The sequence below is a fragment of the Carassius gibelio genome, chromosome A24 (assembly GCF_023724105.1).
Source record: "Carassius gibelio isolate Cgi1373 ecotype wild population from Czech Republic chromosome A24, carGib1.2-hapl.c, whole genome shotgun sequence".
In the NCBI taxonomy this organism is placed as follows: Eukaryota; Metazoa; Chordata; class Actinopteri; order Cypriniformes; family Cyprinidae; genus Carassius; species Carassius gibelio.
The window spans coordinates 21,654,123-21,676,882 of NC_068394.1; the positions used below are offsets into that span (position 1 = coordinate 21,654,123).

Below are 22,760 nucleotides of genomic sequence, written 5' to 3' on the forward strand. Positions count from 1 at the left end.
TCGATCGCATATATGTGACTATTAGGAGTCAAAGTTATAGCGCCACCAACTGGCAGAAGGAAGTGTGTCATTTTCAAAATGATTTGAATTCAGCATCTTATTATTACTCGATTTGCTTCAAACTTCATCAGAATAATGTTAAAACACAGCCGATATAAATCTGCCAGGGGGATATTGATATCTAAAAAATTGTTGGCGTGGCAACATGTCAAACTGGAATACTTCTCAGGTGATTTTGAGGCAAATAACATACTTAGAATTTCACAAAACTCTGAACACACATCAGTATTTCTGATAGGAACTTAAATTGTGAATGGATTTTGGATAGCTTGAATGGTTTTGCCGTGGTGATTTTTTTAAATGACCTTACAAAGGGAACATTATTGTATTTTTAAATTGCAGCTTCCAAACACGTCAAATAATTTTTTCATACAGATGAAAAAGTCATTCTGAGGAAATATGCATAGTTTCACGACTTTACAACACTGTATGGATAACAGAAAATTAAAAAACTGTCAGACATCTCATCTCACTCTGTCCCTCTGTTTGAGTATATGTGCTTCAGACTTCCATTGTCTGAGAGAAATAGCGCCCCTACAGGTTCAATTCCCGAACTTTTACTTTCACTTTTAAATCGGTTAAAAATACAAACAAATACTTAGATTTAATTCACACTGACAAGCTAAACCAACATATCTGATTATTACCGGTTCAGGGCTCATGGATAAATTATTTCTGGCCAGAGATACGTGAGAAATAGGAGAGATGAATCACCGCTGTGATCACGAGCGTCTGGAGTAAAGAGCTCAGAGAAAACGAATTTATTCCTGTTTTAAAGCTTTTAAAAATAAATTATTACAGCGATATCACACAATCAACCAATTAGAACACACCAAGAGCTAAATTAAGATGTTTTTGAACTGTTTGTGTGAAAATGAAATATTTGTGGCTGCCTATCTGAAATCACCGCCTCCGATCAGCGCGTACAGTGTCCAGCTCAAAACAAACGAATTTATTCTTGTTTAAGAGCTTTTTTAAATAAAATATTACCACAAATGCACACAAATTGTAACACAACAAGAGCTAAATGCAGGTGTTTGTGACCTGTTTAAGTGTGCAAGACTATTTGAAAGCGCGACTGGCAGAATAACATGTATCTCTGGAGCTGCAGGATTCTGCCTTTCGTCGTACGAACGAACACATCACGGACAAGATTATTTCAAAACACATAATAGCTTGGCGACTATAAACGAAAACAGCCACGTGAACATAAACTGGATCTACTGGATTTGAATATTAAAGTGACCACATTTATTTTAATCTATATAAAAAAGGAAACTCATTCGACTTGGCTGCTTTTTTAATGTGTGCGTATTTATTTATTTATCTTTTTATACATTTTGTATAATTTCATAGTTTGTGTATTACAATTATAAAAACAAAAATAAAATTAGCCACTCACATAGAAATAGCTTAGGCCTTAACCTTTTTCTGACAGTTTTAGGGATTTTTAAAAATCCTAAAAAAAACCTTATTTGTGCTGCAAATAATAATTTCAAACTCATTTGATACTGACCTATGACATCCTGTGACATTATATTTATTTTAATTTACATAATCTCATGGATGTAACAGTAAATCTGTTCAGCTCACAGATCAATACTAAGCTGTAATGCAAGCAGAACTTTCACAAATGCTTATGAGTCATTTAAGGATTTGATAACACTGTAAAATAATGTCTAATGTGTTAACATTAGCAAATTCATTGATAACACTTTATAATAACTGCACTCATTATTAAATAGTCAGTTCATGCTTTATAAAGCCTTGTCCCAATATTAATAGTCAGTAGTAAGCAGTTTATAAATACAGCTATAAATAGCTTGTCCTTGGTTTATAAGCACATTTATTAAAAATGAGAGTAAGTTATCTTCCTATGAAAAATAAAAGATAAAAATAAACAAACAACAACACAGATTGATACAGAACTCAGAAATTTTATTGTGGATTTATGATAAAGCCTGCAAATGAATTCATACTCCTACTCATACTACTCCATACTCCTTTTTCAACATTATGCCTATATACTGAGATGTTAAATTGTGAATGGGTTTAGGATAGCTTAAATGGTGTTGCCATAGAGATTTATTAAAGTAACATAAAAAATACAATAGTTATTTTACTATATCTTTAAAATTTTTCATGCTAACTCTTCATAATTTTTTATATAAGTAGAAGTCCTCATTTGAAGGAAGCACAGTAAGTTTCATAGCTTTATCATTTTCAAGAGCCAGCATAAAATTAAAACTATCATAACTTATAAATCAAGCTTGCAATTCTTAGTACCTATAATGGCCACCAGAGGGAGCTATAGGATTACTTTTAAATAATTATTGGAGAAACGAGTATGATTTAAATAATTTATAGAAATCTTTCAAATAAAATAATATGTATTTTAGGAATTTTACTGATAAAATGACCCTCACTTAATTAGAATAACAAGCTGAAGTATTGTGAACTGTATATTAAGAATAATTCTTAATAGGCTTTATGGACAGATACGTTTTAAGTGACTCTTGAAGGTTCAGCACCACATCATCTTTTACCACTGTTTAAAGAATTAATCTTACAGAACAGGTGTGAATGAATTTTGGATAGCTTGAATGGTTTTGTCGTGGTGATTTTTTGAAATAATAGTAAAAAAGGAACCAGTAAAAAAAAGTGCAGCTTCTAAACACTTCAAAAAAATGTACACATAGAAGACAAGTCATTCTGAGGAAATATGCATAGTTTCATGACTATACAACATTATATGGATGACAGAAAATTAAAAAACATACATCTGATGTCACTCTGTCCCTCTGTCACTGTGTGTGTGTGTTTGTGTGTGTTTTAAGTGAATTAGGTGTGAAACTATCAGTGAGCATTTAGTCTCCAGCGCCAACATTTTACAGAATTGCCACTTTCCTGGAGTCTCAGAATTACAATGTGTCAGGTTCTGAGAGATCTAAGATTCCAAAAAAATATTTAATTAGAATACCATGAAGTATTGTGAAATACTATATATTAAGACTTTATATATAGGCTTAATGAACAGATTAGACTGACTCGTGAAGGACCAGCACCACCTCCTCTTGTTTGATGGTTTGAGGAATATATCTTCCAGAATCCGGGATTAAGATTTAGGAGCTCATTTTTATTCCACCTCCTTTCCTGAAAGTCTGTCTCGCAGAATTGACTAAAAATTAATCTTCACATTAATTCCTAATTCTTTTGCAATTCTTTTGTCAGTTCTTCTTGACCTGTTTTTCTCTTCCAGCTTTCCTGGACTATTGTATAGCACTCATAAATGATTAAATAAAAAATAATGGTAGTTATTAAGATTGATATGGTTTGGAATTGGTAAAATGTGCTTGGAAGAAAATCACAATAAAACAATGTTTTAATGTTTAAGTTTGGAATATTAACTGACATGAATGAATGCTATATAAATATTGTTCATGTTAACATAATGTTTATAAATGAAATCTTATTGTAAAGTGTTACTAAAGTTATATATATATATATATATATTGTTCTGTGAATGTGATTTTAAAGTCTAGATGATTCGGATTAACCCTTTAACTGCCATATCAAGTTCAAGTTCAAGTTCAAGTTCAATTTATTTGTATAGCGCATTTACAACAGCCTCCTGGCTGACCAAAGTGCTTTAACATAAGAGCAAGAATATTACACATACATAAAAATAGACCAGACAAAAAATTTAAAACCACCCATTTCAAAATGTAGCATAACACAGTAGTCAGTACACTAAGGAAAATAAAAAAGTTTTTAGCAAAGATTTAAAAATAGACAAGGAAGGGGCCAGTCTGATCTCTAAAGGCAGGGTATTCCAGAGTCGTGGCCCAGCCACTGCAAATGCACGCTCCCCTCTACGCTCCCCTCTATCCTTTAAAACCTCACTGCCAGAGGGATATTGTGAATGCATGTGCCCGCTGGGCACAGTTTACCTGATGCCACCGGGGTGGTGATGGCATTGGTGGCTTGAGCCCGCCATCGCTGCTTGCAGCTATATTTTATTATTATTATTATTAGGGCTCAAGCCCAAAGGGCGAGAGGCCTATTGTTTTCCTTAGGATTATTTTTAGGGCTCAAGCCCGAAGGGGCGAAGAGCCCTATTGTTCTTCTAAGGATTATTCTTCTTCTTATTATTATTTTTTTTATTTTTTATTAAACCTTCCGGGGGTTTTTGGAGGCCTTAACATGCTCAAAAACTCTTGAAAATTGGCACACACATTGGAATCTGCGGCCATCAGGACGCCACAGAGACTGGGACCCGGGCGTGGCACAGGGACTCTACAGCGCCCCCTGGAACACAGTCAGAAATCTTGAACCATAGCTCACACACACTTTCATGTATTTATATGAAACTCAGTACACTTATAGATCTCATTGAGCCGAGCAACTTTCGCACTCTATGTCATAGGCTCCGCCCAACAGGAAGTCAGCTATTTAGGGCTGTTTATAAAAAGCATGCTCTGGAATTTGATATACTTGTCATAGGTCTTTTACTTGATTGCCACCAAACTCGGTCAACATGATCTCAAGACATTGGGGATGAAAAATTGTGAGGGGATTTTTGATATCTCGAACGGTTTGCCCGTGGCGAGGCGTTGAAATTATGGCGAGAAATGAGAAACAGGAAATGTCTAATAACATCCACATACATTTCCTGAATTTGATCAAACTTCATTGGTTTGTTCGTTGTATGATACTGATCGTATATATGTGACTATTAAGAGTCAACATTATAGCGCCACCAACTGGCAGCAGGAAGTGTGCCATTTTCCAAATGCTTTGAATTCAGCATCTTATTTTTACTCTATTTACTTAAAACTTCATCAGAATAATGACAAAACACGGCCGATGTAAATCTGTTGTGGGGATATTGATATCTGATATAGTGTTGCCATGGCAACGTGTCAAACTTGAATGTTCTGTTATGGTGAGTTTGAGGCAGACAACAAGCTCAGATTTACATAAAACTCAAAACACATATCAGTATTAGTGATAGCTAGACAATGGCAAAAGCTTTTAAAAGGGCGTGAAGGAGGCACTCTATAGCGCCACCTTTTGTCAAAAGTGGGGGGGTTAGTTTTAGCTACAGACACCAAACTTGGTACATAAATTGTTCTTTTCAAGACGGACAACTTTCTAATTCACAGTCATCAGCTATGACCAACAGGAAGTCGGCTATTTTGATTTGAATATTTAAATTGAGCTCTGATTTAATGCATACTCCTCACAGGGGAAGTACACTATACACACCAAACTTTGTCTACATGAAGAAAAACCATTGAGGAACTTAAATTGCGAACGGATTTTGGTTAGCTTGAACGGTTTTGTCGTGGTGAATTTTTGAAATGACAGTAAAAAGGGAAACATTAATTGTCTTGTATGTTTAAATTGCAGCTTCCAAACACTTCAAAGCATTTTTTTATACAAAGATCAAATCATTCTGAGGAAATATGCATAGTTTCACGACTTTACAACACTGTATGGATAAAAGAAAATTAAAAAACTGTCAGACTTCTCAACTCACATGATCTCACTCTGGCCACCCTGTCTGTGTGAGGGAAGGGAGGGGGAGAGGGAGGGGGAGTGTGAGGGGGTTGGTGACTGTGACAGTGTGTGTGGACTGTAGGGAGGGGCTGTCTGGCAGAGAGAGAGACAGAGAGACCTAATCATCCCTTTAATAATCAGGAAAAAAAAAATCTGTATTTTAAATTGTTATTGTTTTTGTTGTTGCTAATGGTGGTGTTTTTTCCTTTCATTACAGGTTAAGAAATCTCTTAGGCCTTATCCTTTTCTGACAGTTTTAGGGATTTAAAAACATCCTAAGAACCCTAATTTGTGCTGCAAATAATAATTTCAAACTCATTTGATACTGACCTATGACAACCTGTGACGTGACATGACATTTATTAATCTCATGGATGTAACAGTAAAACTCTTCAACTGACAGATAAAGCTGCAATGCAAGCAAAACTATTTCACAAATGCTTATAGGTCATTAAAATCATTACAAAACACTAATACATTATTTAAGGATTTGGTAACACTGTAAAATAATGTCTAATTTGTTAACATTATGCAGTATAACATAGTATGCAGTCTTCGTAGGGCACCAACTCCCAGAGGGGGCACCATCCCAGTTGCTCAAAAAACAAAAAACAAAAAAAAAAACATGCGTCATTCTCCCATCCGCGCTCGCGACCGCTCACACCTCATGTTTGCGGCTGAATGTTCGTAATTGATGGATGGACATCTATGCCTGGGTATAGGACATCAGCAATCCGGCACAGAGAAAAGAAAACTAAAGAAAATAAAACAGGCATAAAGTTGTCTTGACATTGGACTTTCTAGAGTCTCAAATTTAGGGCCGGTCTCTAAAGTTACATGTGATATTGTTATACACTTTTCTAACGTCAGTAGCATTTGAAGAGAATGACTTACAGTCATAAAAACAACTGTAATTGTTCATCTAGGTGACAGCTATAATGCACAATTAAATTGAATGTTTGATATTTATTACAACAAACTGTAAGTCATATGTAAATTATGCAACTTTTTCACATGGACTCAAATGCAAATTTGAAGCTCAATAGCATTTGAGAAGAAAGACTTGCAGTCACAAAGCAATTGTAATGTGTTCATATAGGTGTCAGCTACAATGCACACCTTATACATTTTTTATAAATATTAAAATAAAGTGTTACTAAAGTTATATATATTGTTCTGTGTATGTGATTTCAAAGTCTAGATTGGTCGGATTAACCCTTTAACTGCCGCATCCCTTAAAACTGATTGTCAGAGGGTTACTGTAAATGCTTATGCCCACTGGGCACAGTTATCCTGATGCCACCGGGGTGGCGTTGCACTGATGGCTTGAGCCCGACATCGCTGCTTGCAGCTATATTTTATTATTATTATTATTATTATTTTTTTTTTTTTTCAACGTCTCGGGGGCTTTTGGGGCCCTTAACGTGTTTAAAAAGTCTTGAAAATTGGCACACAGATTGGAACCTGCGGCCATTAGGGCCGGGCAGAGACTGATACACGGGCGTGGCACAGGGGCTCTACAGCGCCCCCTGGAATATGGAGGGCCATATATCATACATTCTTGCTCGTAGACGTATGAAACTCGGTACACATATAAATCTCATCAATCCAAACAACTTTTGTATTGCATATCATAGGCTCCGCCCAACAGGAAGTTGGCTATTTAGGGTTTAGTATTCAAATTTTTCGTCAAAGTTGTGGGGGCTTTTGGGGTCCTTAACATACTCAAAAACTCTTGAAAATTTGCGCACACTTTGGAATCTGTGGCCTTTAGGAGCCTGCAGAGGCTGGGACCCGGGCGTGTCACAGGGGCTCTACGGCGCCCCCTGGAACACAGTCAAAAATTTTGATGTATAGCTCACACATACTTGCACATATTCATATGAAACTCAGTACACATATAGATCTCATCGTGCCGAACAACTTTCGTATTGCATGTCATAGGCTCCACCCAACAGGAAGTCAGCTATTTAGAGTTATGTAAAAAGCGCATGCTCTGGAATTTGAAATACTTGTCATAGGATTTTTTCTCGATTGCCGCCAAACTCGGTCAACATGATCTCAAGACACTGGGGATGAAAAATTGCCAGGGGATTTTTGATATCTCGAAAGGTTTGCTCGTGGCGAGGCGTTGAAATTATGGCGAGAAATTAGAAACAGGAAGTGTCTAATACCATCCACATACATTTCCTGATTTTAATCAAACTTCATCAGATTATTCGTTGTATGATGTCGATCGCATATATGTGACTATTAGGAGTCAAAGTTATAGCGCCACCAACTGGCAGAAGGAAGTGTGTCATTTTCAAAATGATTTGAATTCAGCATCTTATTATTACTCGATTTGCTTCAAACTTCATCAGAATAATGTTAAAACACAGCTGATATAAATCTGCAAGGGGGATATTGATATCTAAAAAATTGTTGCCGTGGCAACATGTCAAACTGGAATACTTCTCAGGTGATTTTGAGGCAAATAACATACTTAGAATTTCACAAAACTCTGAACACACATCAGTATTTCTGATAGGAACTTAAATTGTGAATGGATTTTGGATAGCTTGAATGGTTTTGCCGTGGTGATTTTTTTAAATGACCTTACAAAGGGAATCATTATTGTATTTTTAAATTGCAGCTTCCAAACACGTCAAAGAATTTTTTCATACAGATGAAAAAGTCATTCTGAGGAAATATGCATAGTTTCACGACTTTACAACACTGTATGGATAACAGAAAATTAAAAAAACTGTCAGACATCTCATCTCACTCTGTCCCTCTGTTTGAGTGTGTGTGCTTAGACTTCCATTGTCTGAGAGAAATAGCGCCCCTACAGGTTCAATTCCCGGACTTTTACTTTCACTTTTAAATCGGTTAAAAATACAAACAAATACTTAGATTTAATTCACACTGACAAGCTAAACCAACATATCTGATTATTACCGGTTCAGGGCTCATGGATAAATTATTTCTGGCCAGAGATACGTGAGAAATAGGAGAGATGAATCACCGCTGTGATCACGAGCGTCTGGAGTAAAGAGCTCAGAGAAAACGAATTTATTCCTGTTTTAAAGCTTTTAAAAATAAATTATTACAGCGATATCACACAATCAACCAATAAGAACACACCAAGAGCTAAATTAAGATGTTTTTGAACTGTTTGTGTGAAAATGAAATATTTGCAGCTGCCTATCTGAAATCACCGCCTCCGATCAGCGCGTACAGTGTCCAGCTCAAAACAAACGAATTTATTCTTGTTTAAGAACTTTTTTAAATAAAATATTACCACAAATGCACACAATAAACCCATTGTAACACAACAAGAGCTAAATGCAGGTGTTTGTGACCTGTTTAAGTGTGCAAGACTATTTGAAAGCGCGACTGGCAGAATAACATATCTCTCGAGCTGCAGGTTTCTGCCTTTCGTCGTACGAACGAACACATAACGGACAAGATTATTTCAAAACACATAATAGCTTGGCGACTATAAACGAAAACAGCCACGTGAACATAAACTGGATCTACTGGATTTGAATATTAAAGTGACCACATTTACCACTTGTTTCTGTCTTCAATTTTAATCTATATAAAAAAGGAAACTCATTCGACTTGGCTGCTTTTTTAATGTGTGCGTATTTATTTATTTATCTTTTTATACATTTTGTATAATTTCATAGTTTGTGTATTACAATTATAAAAACAAAAATAAAATTAGCCACTCACATAGAAATAGCTTAGGCCTTAACCTTTTTCTGACAGTTTTAGGGATTTTTAAAAATCCTAAAAAAACCTTATTTGTGCTGCAAATAATAATTTCAAACTCATTTGATACTGACCTATGACATCCTGTGACATTATATTTATTTTAATTTACATAATCTCATGGATGTAACAGTAAATCTGTTCAGCTCACAGATCAATACTAAGCTGTAATGCAAGCAGAACTTTCACAAATGCTTATGAGTCATTTAAGGATTTGATAACACTGTAAAATAATGTCTAATTTGTTAACATTAGCAAATTCATTGATAACACTTTATAATAACTGCACTCATTATTAAATAGTCAGTTCATGCTTTATAAAGCCTTGTCCCAATATCAATAGTCAGTAGTAAGCAGTTTATAAATACAGCTATAAATAGCTTGTCCTTGGTTTATAAGCACATTTATTAAAAATGAGAGTAAGTTATCTTCCTATGAAAAATAAAAGATAAAAATAAACAAACAACAACACAGATTGATACAGAACTCAGAAATTTTATTGTGGATTTATGATAAAGCCTGCAAATGAATTCATACTCCTACTCATACTACTCCATACTCCTTTTTCAACATTATGCCTATATACTGAGATGTTAAATTGTGAATGGGTTTAGGATAGCTTAAATGGTGTTGCCATAGAGATTTATTAAAGTAACATAAAAAAATACAATAGTTATTTTACTATATCTTTACAATTTTTCATTCTAAATCTTCATAATTTTTTATATAAGTAGAAGTCCTCATTTGAAGGAAGCACAGTAAGTTTCATAGCTTTATCACTTTCAAGAGCCAGCATAAAATTAAAACTATCATAACATATAAATCAAGCTTGCAATTCTTAGTACCAATAATGGCCACCAGATGAAGCTATAGGATCACTTTTAAATAATTATTGTAGAAACAAGTATGATTTAAATCATTTATAGAAATCTTTCAAAGAAAAATAATATGAATTTTATGTATTTTACTGATAAAATGACCCTCACTTTATTAGAATAACAAGCCGAAGTATTGTGAACTGTATATTAAGAATAATTCTTCATAGGCTTTATGGACAGATACGTTTTGAGTGACTCTTGAAGGATCAGCACCACATCCTCTTTTACCACTGTTTAAAGAATGTATCTTACAGAACAGGTGCGGATGAATTTTGAATAGCTTGAATGGTTTTGTCGTGGTGATTTTTTTAAATAACAGTAAAAAAGTAACCAGTAAATGTCTTTTATTTTTTTAAGTGCAGCTTCTAAACACTTCAAAAAAATGTACACATAGAATTTTTTACAGAACTGCCACTTTCCTGGAGTCTCAGAATTACAATGTGTCAGGTTCTGAGAAATCAAAGATTCCAAAAAATGATTTAATTAGAATACCATGAAGTATTGTGAAATACTATATATTAAGACTTTATATATAGGCTTTATGAACTGATTAGAGTGACTCGTGAAGGACCAGCACCACCTCCTCTTGTCTGATGGTTTGAGGAATATATCTTCCAGAATCCGGGATTAAGATTTAGGAGCTCATTTTTATTCCACCTCCTTTCCTGAAAGTCTGTCTTGCAGAACTGACTAAAAATTAATCTTCACATTAATTCCTAATTATTTTGCAATTATTTTTGTCAGTTCTTCTTGACCTGTTTTTTTTTTTTTCTTCTTCTTTTCTGACCTCATGACCCAGTCAGCATTTTTGTACAATGGTCAAGTCTTAACTTATCCATTTCTGTATTGCATTTGTGTTTGATATTTCTCATGGGTATTTCATAATTTTCGACTTTGAGTTAAAACAGTTTGAGTTAAAACTCTTTTTTAGTGCATTTCATCTGTAAAAGAAAACATGCCTAATAATTCTGCACATGAATATAAGGAGTTTTTCTCTTCCAGCTTTCCTGGACTATTGTATAGCACTCATAAATGATTAAATAAAAAATAATGGTAGTTATTAAGATTGATATGGTTTGGGATTGGTAAAATGTGCTTGGAAAAAAATCACAATAAAACAATGTTTTAATGTTTAAGTTTGGAATATTAACTGACATGAATGAATGCTATATAAATATTGTTCATGTTAACATAATGTTTATAAATGAAATCTTATCGTAAAGTGTTACTAAAGTTATATATATATATATATTGTTCTGTGAATGTGATTTTAAAGTCTAGATGATTCGGATTAACCCTTTAACCGCCATATCCTTTAAAACCTCACTGCCAGAGGGATATTGTGAATGCATGTGCCCGCTGGACACAGTTTACCTGATGCCACCGGGGTGGCGATGGCATTGGTGGCTTGAGCCCGCCATCGCTGCTTGCAGCTATATTTATTATTATTATTATTATTAGGGCTCAAGCCTGGAGGGCGAGAGCCCTATTGTTTTCCTTAGGATTATTTTTTATTGTTATTAGGGCTCAAGCCTGGAGGGCGAGAGCCCTATTGTTTTCCTTAGGATTATTTTTTATTATTATTATTATTTTTTTTTTTTTTTCTAACGTTACGGGGGCTTTTGGGGTCCTTAACATGCTCGAAAACTCTTGAAAATTGGCACACAGATTGGAACCTGCGGCCATTAGGGTCGGGCAGAGACTGATACACGGGCGTGGCACAGGGGCTCTACAGCGCCCCCTGGAATACTGAGGGCCATATATCATACATACTTGCACGTAGACACATGAAACTCGGTACACATGTAGATCTCATTAAACCAAACAACTTTCGTACTGCATGTCATAGGCTCCGCCCAACAGGAAGTTGGCTATTTAGGGTTTATTATTCATATTTTTGGTCAAAGTTGTGGGGGCTTTTGGGGTCCCTAACATACTCAAAAACTCTTGAAAATTTGCGCACACTTTGGAATCTGTGCCCTTTAGGAGCCTGCAGAGGTTGGGACCCGGGCGTGGCACAGGGGCTCTATGGCGCCCCCTGGAACACAGTCATAAATGTTGATGTATAGCTCACACATACTTGCACATATTCATATGAAACTCAGTACACATATAGATCTCATTGTGCCGAACAATTTTCGTATTGCATGTCATTGGGCTCCGCCCAACAGGAAGTCAGCTATTTAGAGTTATGTAAAAAGCGCATGCTCTGGAATTTGATATACTTGTCATAGGTTTTTTACTCGTTTACCACCAAACTCGGTCAACATGATCTCAAGACATTGGGGATGAAAAATTGCCAGGGGATTTTTGATATCTCGAACGGTTTGCTTGTGGCGAGGCGTTGAAATTATGGCGAGAATTGAGAAACAGGAAGTGTCTAATACCATCCACATACATTTCCTGATTTCAATCAAACTTCGTCAGATTATTCATTGTATGATGTCGATCACATATATGTGACTATTAGGAGTCAAAGTTATAGCGCCACCAACTGGCAGCAGGAAGTGTGTCATTTTCAAAATGCTTTGAATTCAGCATCTTATTTTTACTCGATTTGCTTCAAACTTCATCAGAATAATGTTAAAACACAGCCGATATGAATCTGCTGGGGGAAATTGAATAGCTAAAAATATTGTTGCCGTGGCAACATGTCAAACTGGAATACTTCTCAGGTGATTTTGAGGCATATAACATGCTTAGAATTTCATCAAACTCAGAACACATATCAGTATTTATGATAACTAGACACTGGCAAAAGTTCATAAGAGGGCGTGGAAAAGGCACTCTATAGCGCCACCTTTTGTCAAAAGTGGGGGGGTTAGTTTTAGCTACAGACACCAAACTCGGTAAAAAAATTGTTCTTATCAAGACGGACAACTTTCTAATTCACAGTCATCAGCTACGATCAACAGGAAGTCAGCTATTTTGATTTGAATGTGGATTTTTTTTTACATTTAGTTGTGAATTAATGCATACTGCTCAGAGGAGAGTAACACTATACACACCAAACTTTGTCTACATGATGCCAAAACATTTTAAACAACTTAAATTGCCAATGGATTTTGGATAGCTTGAACGGTTTTGTCGTGGTGATTTTTTTTAATGACAGTAAAACTGGAATTATTAATTTTCCTGCATTTTTAAATTCCAAACACTTCAAAACCTTTTTTCATACAGACAAAAAGTCATTCTGAGTAAATATGGATAGTTTCACGACTTTACAACACTGTATGGATAATAGAAAATTAAAAAACTGTCAGACATCTCATATCACTCTGTCCCTCTGTTTGAGTGTGTGTGCTTCAGACTTCCATTGTCTGAGATAAATTGCGCCCCTACAGGTGCAATTACCGGAGATTTAGTTTCTCTTTTAAATCGGTTAAAATACAAATAAATACTTGGATTTAATTCACACTGACAAGCTAAACCAACATATATGATTATTATCAGGTCAGGGCTCATTAATAATGGATGTGTGGTCAGTGATACGTGAGAAACAGGAGAGATGAATCACCGCTCTGAGCATGAGCATCTGGAATGATGAGCTCAGAAAAAACGAGTTTATTCTTGTTTTATAGCTATTAAAAATAAAGTATTGCAGCGATATCACACAATTCACCAATTAGAACACACCAAGAGCTAAATTAAGATGTTTTTGAACTGTTTGTGTGAAAATGAAATATTTGAGGCTGCCTATATGAAATCACGCCTCCGATCAGCGCGTACAGTGTCGAGCTCAAAACAAACGAATTTATTCTTGTTTAAGAGTTTTTTTAAATAAAATATTACCACAAATGCACACAATAAACCCATTGTAACACTACAAGAGCTAAATGCAGGTGTTTGTGACCCGTTTAAGTGTGCAAGACTATTTGAAAGCGCGACTGGCAGAATAACATATATCTCTCGAGCTGCAGGTTTCTGTCTTTCGTCGTACAAACGAACACATCACGGACAAGATTATTTCAAAATAGCTTGGCGAATATAAACGAAAACAGCCACGTGAACGTAAACCGTTGAGAAATATATCTGAAGTGGATCTACTGGATTTGAATATTAAGTGACCGCGTATACCAGCTGCTTCTGTCTTCAATTTTAATCTATATAAAAAATGTAATTCATTCATCTTGGCTGCGTTTTTAATGTGTGTACGTATTTATTTATTTATTATTTTGCTCTAACAAGAATTAATCTATATTTAATTAAATCAATTACATTTTATTTTACATTTGATTTGTCCATTTCTGCATCTAAACGCCTAAAAACATAAAACATGCTCTATTATACTATTGTTAGCAATTTCTTTATCGTCCAATTTATCTGGTGTACACACTTTTATTTTCATAATAAACTTGTTTGTTAGATTATACACAGTTACAGTGGTCTATAATAAATATTAACAGGTTTTATTCAAGCTGTTTAGAATGATTGCAGTAGGCTAAAAAACATTGGAAAACAATAACTGTTGTACTTTTTTATATATTTTGTATAATTTCATAGTTTATGCATTATAGTTATAAAAACAAATAAATTTAGCCACTCACATAGAAATCTTAGGCCTTATCCTTTTCTTACAGTTTTAGGAATTTTAAAAAATCGTAAAAAACCTTATTTGTGCTGCAAATAATAATTTCAAACTCAAAAAGTAAATAGTCAGTTCATGCTTTATAAAGCCTTGTCCCAATATTAATAGTCAGTAGTAAGCAGTTTATAAATACAGCTATAAATAGCTTGTTTTTGGTTTATAAGCACATTTATTAAAAAGGAGAGTAAAGGATCAGTTATCTTCCTATGAAAAATAAAAAAATAAAAATAAACAAACAACAACACAGATTGATACAGAACTCAGAAATTCTATTGTGGATTTATGATAAAATCAGCCTGTAAATGAATTCATACTCCTCCAAGAAGACACAAGTAGTTCACACCAAACTTTTTTTTTAACATGAATCCAATATACTGAAGATGTTAAATTGCGAATGGGTTTAGGATACCTTAAATGGTGTGGCCATAGCGATTTATTAAAGTAACATAAAAAAATACAATAGTTATTTTACTATATCTTTAATTTTTTTAATTCCAAACTCTTCATAATTTTTTATATACGTAGAAGTCATCATTTGAAGGAACCACAGTAAGTTTCAAAGCTTTATCATTTTCAAGAGCCAGCAAAAAATTAAAACTATCATAACTTATAAATGAAGCTTGCAATTCTTAGTACCAATAATGGCCACCTGATGGAGCTATAGGATCACTTTTAAATAATTATTGTAGAAACAAGTATGATTTAAATCATTTATAGAAATCTTTCAAAGAAAAATAATATGAATTTTATGTATTTTACTGATAAAATGACCCTCACTTAATTAGAATAACAAGCTGAAGTATTGTGAACTGTATATTAAGAATAATTCTTTATAGGCTTTATGGACAGATACGTTTTGAGTGACTCTTGAAGGTTCAGCACCACATCCTCTTTTACCACTGTTTAAAGAATTTATCTTACAGAACAGATGCGAATGAATTTTGGATAGCTTGAATGGTTTTGTCGTGGTGATTTTTTGAAATAACAGTAAAAAAGTAACCAGTAAATGTCTTTTATTTTTTTAAAGTGCAGCTTCTAAACACTTCAAAAAAATGTACACATAGAAGACAAGTCATTCTGAGGAAATATGCATAGTTTCATGACTATACAACACTATATGGATGATAGAAAATTAAAAAACTATCATAAATCTGATGTCACTCAGTCCCACTGTCACTGTGGGTAATGTGTGTGTGTGTGTGTGTGTGTGTTAAGTGAATTAGGTGTGAAACTATCAGGGAGCATTTAGTCTCCAGTGCCAACATTTTACAGAACTGCCACTTTCCTGGAGTCTCAGAATTACAATGTGTCAGGTTCTGAGAAATCTAAGATTCCAAAAAATGATTTAATTAGAATACCATGAAGTATTGTGAAATACTATATATTAAGACTTTATATATAGGCTTCATGAACAGATTAGAGTGACTCGTGAAGGACCAGCACCACCTACTCTTGTCCGATGGTTTGAGGAATATATCTTCCAGAATCCGGGATTAAGATTTAGGAGTTCATTTTTATTCCACCTCCTTTCCTGAAAGTCTGTCTTGCAGAATTGACTAAAAATTAATCTTCACATTAATTCCTAATTATTTTGCAATTCTTTTTGTCAGTTCTTCTTGACCTGTTTTTTTCTTCTTCTTTTCTGACCTCATGACCCAGTCAGCATTTTTTGTATAATGGTCAAGTCTTAACTTATCCATTTCTGTATTGCATTTGTGTTTGATATTTCTCATGGGTATTTCATAATTTTCGACTTTACAGTTTGAGTTAAAACTCTTTTTTAGCGCATTCCATCTGCAAAAGAAAACATGCCTAATAATTCTACACACATGAATATAAAGTGTTTTTCTCTTCCAGCTTTCCTGGACTATTGTATAGCACTTATAAATGATTAAATAAAAATAATGGTAGTTATTAAGATTGATATGGTTTGGAATTGGTAAAATGTTCTTGGAAAAAAATCACAATAAAACAATGTTTTAATGTTTAAGTTTGGAATATTAACTGACATGAATGAATGCTATATAAATATTGTTCATGTTAACATAATGTTTATAAATGAAATCTTATTGTAAAGTGTTACTAAAGTTATAAATATATATATATATATATATATATATATATATATATATATATATTGTTCTGTGAATGTAATTTTAAAGTCTAGATGATTCGGATTAACCCTTTAACTGCCATATCCTTTAAAACCTCACTGCCAGAGGGATATTATGAATGCATGTGCCCGCTGGGCACACTTTACCTGATGCCACCGGGGTGGCGATGGCATTGGTGGCTTGAGCCCGCCATCGCTGCTTGCAGCTATATTTATTTTTTTTTTCCAACGTCTCGGGGGCTTTTGGGGCCCTTAACGTGCTTAAAAAGTCTTGAAAATTGGCACACAGATTGGAACCTGCGGCCATTAGGGCCGGGCAGAGACTGATACACGGGCGTGGCACAGGGGCTCTACAGCGCCCCCTGGAATATGGAGGGCCATATATCATACATTCTTGCTCGTAGACGTATGAAACTCGGTACACATATAAATCTCATCAATCCAAACAACTTTTGTATTGCATATCATAGGCTCCGCCCAACAGGAAGTTGGCTATTTAGGGTTTAGTATTCAAATTTTTCGTCAAAGTTGTGGGGGCTTTGGGGGTCCTTAACATACTCAAAAACTCTTGAAAATTTGCGCACACTTTGGAATCTGTGGGCTTTAGGAGCCTGCAGAGGCTGGGACCCGGGCGTGGCACAGGGGCTCTATGGCGCCCCCTGGAACACAGTCATAAATGTTGATGTATAGCTCACACATACTTGCACATATTCATATGAAACTCAGTACACATATAGATCTCATCGTGCCGAACAACTTTCATATTGCATGTCATAGGCTCCACCCAACAGGAAGTCAGCTATTTAGAGTTATGTAAAAAGCGCATGCTCTGGAATTTGAAATACTTGTCATAGGTTTTTTTCTCGATTGCCGCCAAACTCGGTCAACATGATCTCAAGACACTGGGGATGAAAAATTGCCAGGGGATTTTTGATATCTCGAACGGTTTGCTCGTGGCGAGGCGTTGAAATTATGGCGAGAAATGAGAAACAGGAAGTGTCTAATACCATCCACATACAGTTCCTGATTTTAATCAAACTTCATCAGATTATTCGTTGTATGATGTCGATCGCATATATGTGACTATTAGGAGTCAAAGTTATAGCGCCACCAACTGGCAGAAGGAAGTTTGTCATTTTCAAAATGATTTGAATTCAGCATCTTATTATTACTCGATTTGCTTCAAACTTCATCAGAATAATGTTGAAACACAGCCGATATAAATCTGCAAGGGGGATATTGATATCTAAAAAATTGTTGGCGTGGCAACATGTCAAACTGGAATACTTCTCAGGTGATTTTGAGGCAAATACCATACTTAGAATTTCACAAAACTCTGAACACACATCAGTATTTCTGATAGGAACTTAAATTGTGAATGGATTTTGGATAGCTTGAATGGTTTTGCCGTGGTGATTTTTTGAAATTACCTTACAAAGGGAATCATTATTGTATTTTTAAAATGCAGCTTCCAAACACGTCAAAGAATTTTTTCATACAGATGAAAAAGTCATTCTGAGGAAATATGCATAGTTTCAAGACTTTACAACACTGTATGGATAACAGAAAATTAAAAAACTCTCAGACATCTCATCTCACTTTGTCCCTCTGTTTGAGTATGTGTGCTTCAGACTTCCATTGTCTGAGAGAAATTGCGCCCCTACAGGTGCAATTACCGGACTTTTACTTTCACTTTTAAATCGGTTAACAATACAAATAAATACTTAGATTTAATTCACACTGACAAGCTAAACCAACATATCTGATTATTACCGGTTCAGGGCTCATGGATAAATTATTTCTGGCCAGAGATACGTGAGAAATAGGAGAGATGAATCACCGCTGTGATCACGAGAGTCTGGAGTAAAGAGCTCAGAAAAAACTAATTTATTCCTGTTTTATAGCTTTTAAAAATAAATTATTACAGCGATATCACACAATCAACCAATTAGAACACACCAAGAGCTAAATTCAGATGTTTTTGAACTGTTTGTGTGAAAATGAAATATTTGTGGCTGCCTATCTGAAATCACGCCTCCGATCAGCGCTTACAGTGTCGAGCTCAAAACAAACGAATTTATTCTTGTTTAAGAGCTTTTTTAAATAAAACATTACCACAAATGCACACAATAAACCCATTGTAACACATCAAGAGGTAAATGCAGGTGTTTGTGACCCGTTTAAGTGCGCAAGACTATTTGAAAGCGAGACTGGCAGAATAACATATCTCTCGAGCTGCAGGATTCTGGCTTTCGTCGTACGAACGAACACATCACGGACAAGATTATTTCAAAACACATAATAGCTTGGCGACTATAAACGAAAACAGCCACGTGAACATAAACTGTTGAGAAATATATCTGAAGTGGATCTACTGGATTTTAATATTAAGTGACCGCATATACCAGCTGCTTCTGTCTTCAATTTTAATCTATATAAAAAATGAAATTCATTCATCTTGGCTGCTTTTTTAATGTGTGTACGTATTTATTTATTTATTTATTATTTTGCTCTAACAAGAATTAATCTATATTTAATTAAATCAATTACATTTTATTTTACATATGATTTGTCCATATCTGCATCTAAACGCCTAAAAACCTAAAACATGCTCTATTATACTATTGTTAGCAATTTCTTTATCGTCCAATTTATCTGGTGTACACACTTTTATTTTCATAATAAACTTGTTTGTTAGATTATACACAGTTACAGTGGTCTATAATAAATATTAACAGGTTTTATTCAAGCTGTTTAGAATGATTGCAGTAGGCTAATTTTTTTTAATGTAAATCCAAAAAAAAAAAACAAAAAAAAAAAAAAAAAAAAAAAAAAAAAACATTGGAAAACAATGACTGTTGTACTTTTTTATACATTTTGTATAATTTCATAGTTTATGCATTATAGTTATAAAACAAATAAATGTAGCCACTCACATAGAAATCTTAGGCCTTATCCTTTTCTGACAGTTTTAGGGATTTTTAAAAATCCTAAAAAACCCTAATTTGTGCTGCAAATAATAATTTCAAACTCAAAAAGTAAATAGTCAGTTCATGCTTTATAAAGCCTTGTCCCAATATTAATAGTCAGTAGTAAGCAGTTTATAAATACAGCTATAAATAGCTTGTTTTTGGTTTATAAGCACATTTATTAAAAAGGAGAGTAAAGGATCAGTTATCTTCCTATGAAAAATAAAAGATAAAAATAAACAAACAACAACACAGATTGATACAGAACAGAAAAATAAATTTTATTGTGGATTTATGATAAAATCAGCCTGTAAATGAATTCATACTCCTCCTCATACTACTCCATACTCCTTTTTCAACATGATGCCAATATACTGAGATGTTAAATTGTGAATGGGTTTAGGATAGCTTAAATGGTGTTGCCATAGAGATTTATTAATGTAACATAAAAAAATACAATAGTTATTTTACTATATCTTTAAAATTTTTCATTCTAACTCTTCATAATTTTTTATATAAGTAGAAGTCCTCATTTGAAGGAAGCACAGTAAGTTTCATAGCTTTTTCATTTTCAAGAGCCAGCCTAAAATTAAAACTATCATAACTTATAAATCAAGCTTGCAATTCTTAGTACCAATAATGGTCACCAGAGGGAGCTATAGGATTACTTTTAAATAATTATTGTAGAAACGAGTATGATTTAAATAATTTATAGAAATCTTTCAAATAAAATAATATGTATTTTAGGAATTTTACTGATAAAAATGACCCTCACTTAATTAGAATAACAAGCTGAAGTATTGTGAACTGTATATTAAGAATAATTCTTTATAGGCTTTATGGACAGATACGTTTTGAGTGACTCTTGAAGGATCAGCACCACATCCTCTTTTACCACTGTTTAAAGAACTAATCTTACAGAACAGGTGTGAATGAATTTTGGATAGCTTGAATGGTTTTGTCGTGGTGATTTTTTGAAATAATAGTAAAAAAAGGAACCAGTAAATGTCTTTTTATTTTTTTTAAAGTGCAGCTTCTAAACACTTAAAAAAAATGTACACATAAAAGACAAGTCATTCTGATGCATATTTCCTCAGAATGACTGGTCTCATGACAATAGTTTCATGACTATACAACACTATATGGATGATAGAAAATAAAAAAACTATCATACATCTAATGTCACTCAGTCCCACTGTCACTGTGGGTAGTGTGTGTGTGTGTGTGTGTTTGTGTGTGTGTTAAGTGAATTAGGTGTGAAACTATCAGGGAGCATTTAGTCTCCAGCGCCAACATTTTACAGAACTGCCACTTTCCTGGAGTCTCCAGAATTACTCGGTGTCCGGCTCTGAGAGACTTAAGATCCCAAAAAATGATTTAATTAGAATACCATGAAGTATTGTGAAATACTATATATTAAGGCTTTATATATAGGCTTTATGAACAGATTAGAGTGACTCGTGAAGGACCAGCACCACCTCCTCTTGTTCGATGGTTTGAGGAGTATATCTTCCAGAATCCAGGATTAAGATTTAAGAGCTCATTTTTATTCCACCTCCTTTCCTGAAAGTCTGTCTTGCAGAATTGACTAAAAATTAATCTTCACATTATTTCCTAATTATTTTGCAATTCTTTTTGTCAGTTGTTTTTCTCTTCCAGCTTTCCTGGACTATTGTATAGCACTCATAAATGATTAAATAAAAAATAATGGTAGTTATTAAGATTGATATGGTTTGGAATTGGTAAAAAATGCTTGGCAAAAAATCACAATAAAACAATGTTTTAATGTTTAAGTTTGGAATATTAACTGACGTGAATGAATGCTATATAAACATTGTTCATGTTAACATAATGTTTATGAATGGAATCTTATTGTAAAGTGTTACTAAAGTTATATATATATATATTGTTCTGTGAATGTGATTTTAAAGTCTAGATGATTCGGATTAACCCTTTAACTGCCATATCCTTTAAAACCTCACTGCCAGAGGGATATTGTGAATGCATGTACCCGCTGGGCACAGTTTACCTGATGCCACCGGGGTGGCGATGGCACTGGTGGCTTGAGCCCGCCATCGCTGCTTGCAGCTATATTTAGGGCTCAAGCCTGGAGGGCAAGAGCCCTATTGTTTTCCTTAGGATTATTTGTTATTATTATTATTATTATTATTATTAGGGCTCAAGCCCAAAGGGCGAGAGGCCTATTGTTTTCCTTAGGATTATTTTTTATTATTATTATTATTATTATTATTATTTTTTTTTTTTTCCAACGTCTCGGGGGCTTTTGGGGCCCTTAACGTGCTTAAAAAGTCTTGAAAATTGGCACACAGATTGGAACCTGCGGCCATTAGGGCCGGGCAGAGACTGATACACGGGCGTGGCACAGGGGCTCTACAGCGCCCCCTGGAATATGGAGGGCCATATATCATACATTCTTGCTCGTAGACGAATGAAACTCGGTACACATATAAATCTCATCAATCCAAACAACTTTTGTATTGCATATCATAGGCTCCGCCCAACAGGAAGTTGGCTATTTAGGGTTTAGTATTCAAATTTTTCGTCAAAGTTGTGGGGGCTTTTGGGGTCCTTAACATACTCAAAAACTCTTGAAAATTTGCGCACACTTTGGAATCTGTGCCCTTTAGGAGCCTGCAGAGGCTGGGACCCGGGCGTGGCACAGGGGCTCTACGGCGCCCCCTGGAACACAGTCAGAAATGTTGATGTATAGCTCACACATACTTGCACATATTCATATGAAACTCAGTAGACATATAGATCTCATCGTGCCGAACAACTTTCGTATTGCATGTCATAGGCTCCACCCAACA

The 22,760-nt window shown here is 34.6% G+C and overlaps 1 long non-coding RNA gene across 2 annotated transcripts; it reads right to left on the reverse strand.

Annotated features, from left to right (window-relative positions):
• Positions 1 to 1,981: 1,981 nt before the first annotated feature.
• On the reverse strand, positions 1,982 to 16,923 carry LOC127946290 (uncharacterized). 2 transcript variants are annotated; one of them, XR_008151057.1, is made up of 2 exons: positions 16,371 to 16,923; positions 1,982 to 3,205 (listed from the first exon to the last, which is right to left on the reverse strand). It is a non-coding gene; the product is annotated as an uncharacterized LOC127946290 (long non-coding RNA). The 2 variants fall into 2 exon arrangements; XR_008151058.1 differs by lacking the exon at positions 1,982 to 3,205 and adding an exon at positions 9,857 to 10,916.
• Between the last annotated feature and the right edge of the window lie 5,837 nt (positions 16,924 to 22,760).